This window comes from Lutra lutra, chromosome 4 (assembly GCF_902655055.1).
Source record: "Lutra lutra chromosome 4, mLutLut1.2, whole genome shotgun sequence".
In the NCBI taxonomy this organism is placed as follows: Eukaryota; Metazoa; Chordata; class Mammalia; order Carnivora; family Mustelidae; genus Lutra; species Lutra lutra.
This window is the reverse complement of record NC_062281.1, coordinates 86,557,177-86,563,300: the sequence shown is the minus strand read 5'-3', so window position 1 is coordinate 86,563,300 and position 6,124 is coordinate 86,557,177. Positions and strand designations below refer to the sequence as shown.

The following is a 6,124-nucleotide window of genomic DNA, read 5'->3' as shown; positions in this document are numbered from 1 at the left end:
TGGCATTCCAGCAATGTGGAGTCTTCTAATCTATGAATGGGATAGATTTTGTTCTATTTATTTAGATTGCCTTTAATTTATCCCAGCAATAGTTTCCAGAGGTCTTTGTTATATGTGTTCTTATGCATTTAAAGATGGTGGACATGAATCTCTGTTCTCTTTATTGAATTTCATTTCCTTTTTTAAAATGTCGTTTTCTTAATGCTCATTGGTAGTGTGGAGAAATAGAGTAGATTATTCCGTGAGTGTTATGGAGGTATAATTTAGCTACAGTAGACAACATCACTTTAAACTGTACAATTAAGACTAAACTTTCAGGAATCATTTCTATAGCTCCTTACTAGAGAAGTTCCTCTGAAAGTGTACAGTACCCAAAACCTTGAGGAGGAGGCCCAGTGTTCTCTCCAGAGTGTGAAACTGGCTTTAGGCATAGTTTCCACAACTGCCAACTGCCATCAGTGACTGTTCTTCTCCTCCTTTGGAGGAGTAAGTGAGAGAGAGACGTAGTCTGAATGCTTTCCCAATAAAATAAAAATTAAAAAAGCTAAACGGTACAATGAAATGCATTTTCACAGATGTAACTTCCATTTTCCTTGCTAAGTAGTATTCCTCTACTGGATATATTCTGTGTGTACCTTCACCTACTGATGGACATCTATGTAGTTTCCAGGGTGTAGCCATTGTGAAGAAAGCTGTGATGAATATTCAAGTGCAGGGTGTTGTGTGGACATACTGTCTGAACACATAGGAGAGGAATGCCTGTTCACATGACTGGTAAATGTTTACCTGTGGCTCAGCTTTTCTCAGGAGTTGGGCCATTTTTGATTCCCAAAAGTGTAAGAAATGTTCAGTTCCTTTATATCCTCACCACATGTGTTTTTTGTAATTTTAGTCACAGGGATGGAGGTATAACAGTAACTCACTGCAGTATTAATTGATCTTCTGGATGTCTGAGCGTGCTGTCCAAAACTGACCTCTGTGCTTCAGAGCCAAAATATAAGACGAAGACAGAGTTTGCAATAATTTGGAATGATAGCTTTCCAGGGCAATGGAAGCTACAGCAAGCTAAGGTCCTCAAAAACTGGAAGCCCTGCCCCCAGAGGAAGGGGTAGGGAGGGTGCTTATGTGGAAATACAGGATCTAGCCAGCTTCCACAGAAATTGTGTGTATGTTTCTGGCCTCCCCCATCATGTTTTAGGGTGGACCAAGTTCCTGAAACAGAAGGCAAAGAAGGAAGGAGGGGAGATTTGCAGAAGAGAAGAGAAGATCACTTGGTTTAAAATCGAGCCTCCTGGAGACATTAGTGAAGCCATTTTGATTTTTGTTCAACTCTATTCTTTAAGTGGTTTCGGGTGGAGCATCTTACAAGTGCTTCTGGCCATTTAGATATCTTCTTTTGTGAAGTATTTCTTCTTCAGTCTTTTCAACAATTCTCCTATTGCATTGTCTTATCAGACACAAAACGTGTGAGAACATTACACTGAAAACTGTAGAGCATTACTTTGAGAAATTAAAGAACTCAATACACAGAAAGATAATATCTGTTGTGGATCGGAAGACTCATTATGATTTAGATATCAATTCTTCCCGCAATGATCAACAGATCTCACACAATGCCAATCAACATTCCAGTAGATATCTTAGTAAGCATTTATAAGCTGATCCAAACATGTATATGGAAATGCAAATGGTCTTGAAGTATGAAAACAATGTTGAAAAGATGGAGTGGCAGACTTACATTGCCTATTCCAGAATTACTATAGAAATATGTTATGCAAATTAAAAGTGATTTGTTCTATTAATCTTCAGTTGTAAGAGTTTCTGCACACTGTCAGTGCAGCATGGCAGTTACCTTCCTCCATTTTTACTTCAGTTACTTGATCTAAAATCTGGCCACCATTCACATTTTTTTAGGACTTTAATTATATATTTGTCAGAGAGAGAGACAGTGAAAGAGGGAACACAAGCAGGGGGAGTGGGCCAGGGAGAAGGAGGATCCCCACTGAGCAGGGAGCCCAATGTGGGGCTCCATCCCAGGACGCTGGGATCAAGACCTGAACCGAAGGCAGAGGCTCAAAGACTGAGCCACCCCAGCACCCCTATTTACATTATTTTTATATGGAGAGAGAATACTAAAGTCTGGAAAGCATTTAAGTTCTCAAAGAGAAAGGCAGAACATCACTGATCATTATGGCATGGATGCCCCATTAGACTTTGTGAACTTGCCTCAATTTCTCCAGCTGGCCAAGTCAGAGAGGGAAGCTACAGATACCAGCAGTTTCCTCAGGAGACCTTGGAAGTATTGACTGCTTTGGGCCAATGTGGAACCCAGGTGTTCGCAGTGTCCCGAGAAGCTGAAATCTGGTTGCAGTCTAGGGTCCCAGGGCCAAGTTGGTCAAAAACACCATGAGACCAGGACAACCACTGATGTCATCCCCAGCAGCACTGGCCACTTCCTCCGAGGAACTCACCATACCCACACTTCTCATGACTTCTGGTTACTAGACTGAAAGCCCTGTTAGACTGGGGAGAATGCTGTATTTACCTCTGTATTCATGGCTCCAAGGACCAAGCCAAGCACTGAGGAAGCTATCAGAGACATTCCTTCCCTGGTCCAAAAGAAGTGGTCAAAAATCTCCACTCACAACTGCAGTCCTGGGCCGAATGTCCTGCAGGAATGCTCTCTGCTTTCTCCCAGGAGGCAACAAATCCCCTTCCTTAAAGAGGAGCCTCATGACACTCTCGATGTCCCATGACATGCCCTTTTGGCGAGTTCTGATGAAGAAGGGACTGTCCTCTTGGATTCTTCTCAATGGCTCACCCTGTCATTAGGATTCGATGTACTTGGCCTAGCCGCCACACCCTTTTATCGAGCAGGGAGCCCCCCTACCCCTCCCTTTCACCATGGGACTTAATCCCTGGGACGTGGGATTATGACGGGAGCTGAAGGCAGACTCTCAAGGAACTGAGATACCCATATGCTACAAGATTTTGTTTGCATTCTCCCACTCACTGCTTGACCTCAGTGAAATCTTATTGATGTCAGAATTCCAAGTTCTTAACACAGACTAAGGAAAATGGAACACTGAACATATAGAAAAGTTACATTGCTCATAAAGCCCTTTACAACCATAAATTCAGAAGAATATTATTGGTGTCACTGTCTCAGAGGCAAGAGTCCCTACTGTGGTCATTTCTGACCTTACAACAATACTCTGCAGTAAGAATGGACCTCTCCGACTCTTATCCAAACATTATTGGCCCTCCTAAGCCCACACTTACTTGGAAGACATCCACCATAAGGGCAGCTCCAAGGTTGAATCTAGGGGTCTGGGGCACAGCCTCATGGTCACATTCTCCTCCGCTGGGAACTGGTGCTTCCCGGCAGTACAAATGAATCCCAATCTCTCCTCTGAGTCTCCATGGCAGAGGCCCAGGTTCACTGTGGTCTACGTTACTCTCCTAGTCCTCCCTGCTCAGCTCAGGCTGCTCCCTGAAGAATTTGATGCTTCTGTATGCATTCCTTGGTTTACCCTAATTTTTCTGGACTCAAGTTGTGTTTATTCTTCCCTCCTCTGGCAACCACCTGCTCCACCTTTGCCTTGTTCTTCTTTGTGTTATTCTCATCTTCCAAACTTGCTGATATCCTCCCTTCCATCTCCTCTCTCCATTCTCTGCTTTCAGTGTGGACTCAGCTCAGTCTCCTGCGGGAGACACAGAGAAGGGACCAAGTCTGGTCTCGGCTGCAGTCCCTGTTACAGGGCTGTGTAACAGGCACCTTAGTCCCTCAAGCACTCGCAGAAACTGAGCAGGAAGGGACTTTGGAGAATTTGAATATCAACTGTATCTTACACATTAGGTGAATTTCCCCCACCAGCTGATAGCAGCAGATCCCCCACACAGGCTTTGGCTACACACTTCCCTGTCCAGGCTCCTCACACACCCTCAAGAAACCCACTTCTGAATATCAGGGGACACTGGTCAATCAACATTCCCACTGTTAAAACAAAAATGTTAAGAAGGACTTTTCCCTGGAATATGCTTTTGTCACAATTCTACACTCCTACAGTTTATACTCAGTTGGTTTACAATCCTGGGTGAACTGCAGTAAGTTGGCATCAGCTGGGGGGTTAGGAGTGTCTCTTCTTTTCCTGTCTCACAGATTATGGGTTATAGCTAAGGTGGTCCCCAACCGAGATTGTTTCCAATCATCTAAGGAACTCAACCTACAGGTCAGCAGGAGCAGTTCGGGCCCTAACAAAGTTCTTCCTGAACTGTCATTCCCATCTGTCCCCACTGGGGCACTGAAACCACCATGTAAATATCATAAAGCCATAGGTTATTGTAGGACCCAGGCTGGAAAGGAGAGCACATGCTCTGCACCTGCTGTTCTTGATCTGATAGCCCAGGAGTTGGGAAACAACGAAAGCACTGTGTACCTCCTATGGGTCTCTGGCTCATATCAACCTTCCTTCTCTATCAATTTCACACCTGGGACAACCCATGCAGGGAAAAGTCCTTTTGAGCCATTTTGAAATGAGAAATTGAGACACAGGAATTTCAAGACAATTAGTCAAAGTCACACTTTCCCAGTCAGGTTTCCAGCTACAGCTGTAAGATCAGAGCTCTCTATTTTCTTCTTCTGTGTTAGAGATTTCTAGTGAGAATGAACAATACCAGCCTCTGATGCCCTCAACTGACACTCCCAGCCTGACTGTATATTCTCATGTTTGAAATAAATAATTATGCAAGCAGAATATCAACCTCAGACAATACTGTTTTGAGACCTTGATAAAATGAGACAAAACAAGGCCTCCTGACAATATTGTTCAGGACAGATGAAAACAAGGTTACAGCACAAACATCATCCTCTCTTCATAAGGAAATGACTATTACTTCTTTACTATAATCATAGAATTGGCAGTGCTAATAGAGTTCAGTAGAGAACAAATCCGCCTCTTTCCATGCTCCCCCACATCACCTACCAAAGTCCAAATCCTAGAAAAGGTCCTTACTGAGACCTTGGAGTGTGTTCTTTCTGTCTGCAAGGAGTAAAAAAGCCAGCATGGTTTATGAGAAATGTGTTCCTGAAAATTCGACATAGAGGAATGAATACCAGCTTTCCAGCAATTAATAGAAGTCAAAACCCAGCACCAGAAATAAAGCTGATATTGTCTATGTGATGCCCAGGCTCTGGAACTCCAGAACTTGATTTAATCCTTAAAAAGGAAAAAAAAAAAAAAAAAAAGGACTCTCTACAAAATCCCTTTAGTAACTAACATGAACCTTGGTGTTCAGGCAGATTTTCCCACCTCTGGTTTAAACAGAGACTGCTCTCGATCTCAGGGTTGAGAGTTTGAGCCACACATTGGGTACAGTGATTACTTAAAGAACAAAATCTTAACAAAATGTTTAAAAATATGGAGCAGCTTGGTGGCTGAGCTGGTTAAGTCTCCAACTCTTGGTTTCACTCAGGTCATGATCTCAGGGTCCCCACAGGGCCCACTGAAGGAACCTTTTCAGATTCCCTCCCTTTCCCTCACCCTTGGCCTATTCCCACCACTTGCAGGCTTGCATTGGGCCTCAGTCTTGCTCTCTGTCTCAAGTAAATAAATAAAATCTTTTAAAAATTAAAAAAAGAATAAAAACAAAATAGCCCTGAGGATATGTTAGGAAAGAAGCTAGCTAAGAGAGAATGTGCAGCACAGTGTAGCTTAATAAGGCCTCAGATCAGTTACCACCTGGTATTCCCAGCTGGGCAGGAAGCTTCAACCCTTCCGTTAACAGAGGAGTGAGCTCTCTGATGATGCAACCAGAGGCAGGTGCTCCTCCCCTCTGTGGTCTTTAGCCAGAAGCTGCCACTCTGGACTCTTCCTCCTTGTCTAAGTGTGTCAGCTCAGCAGACACTAAGCTCAAAAATCATGTCAGGGAAACGACAGTGATGTGACATCATAGAATGGGAATCTTGCGTGGGTGACAAGATGACAGGCTTTAGAAGGAAATGCTACTTTTGTCTCAGGGATCAGTCAGTATCAAGAAGTCACCACCCCACCCTACTGAACTGTATGCTGCTCCCATTGCATTCCTCTGGAATCTGGGCCAAAGGCTGAGCTCCCAGTGTTCA

At 43.6% G+C, this 6,124-nt stretch overlaps 1 non-coding gene across 1 annotated transcript; it reads left to right on the top strand.

Moving 5' to 3' along the window:
- The first annotated feature begins 302 nt into the window (after positions 1–302).
- On the top strand, positions 303–517 carry LOC125099377 (small nucleolar RNA U3). The gene has a single exon (XR_007127140.1). It is a non-coding gene; the product is annotated as a small nucleolar RNA U3 (small nucleolar RNA).
- The last annotated feature ends 5,607 nt before the right edge of the window (positions 518–6,124 follow it).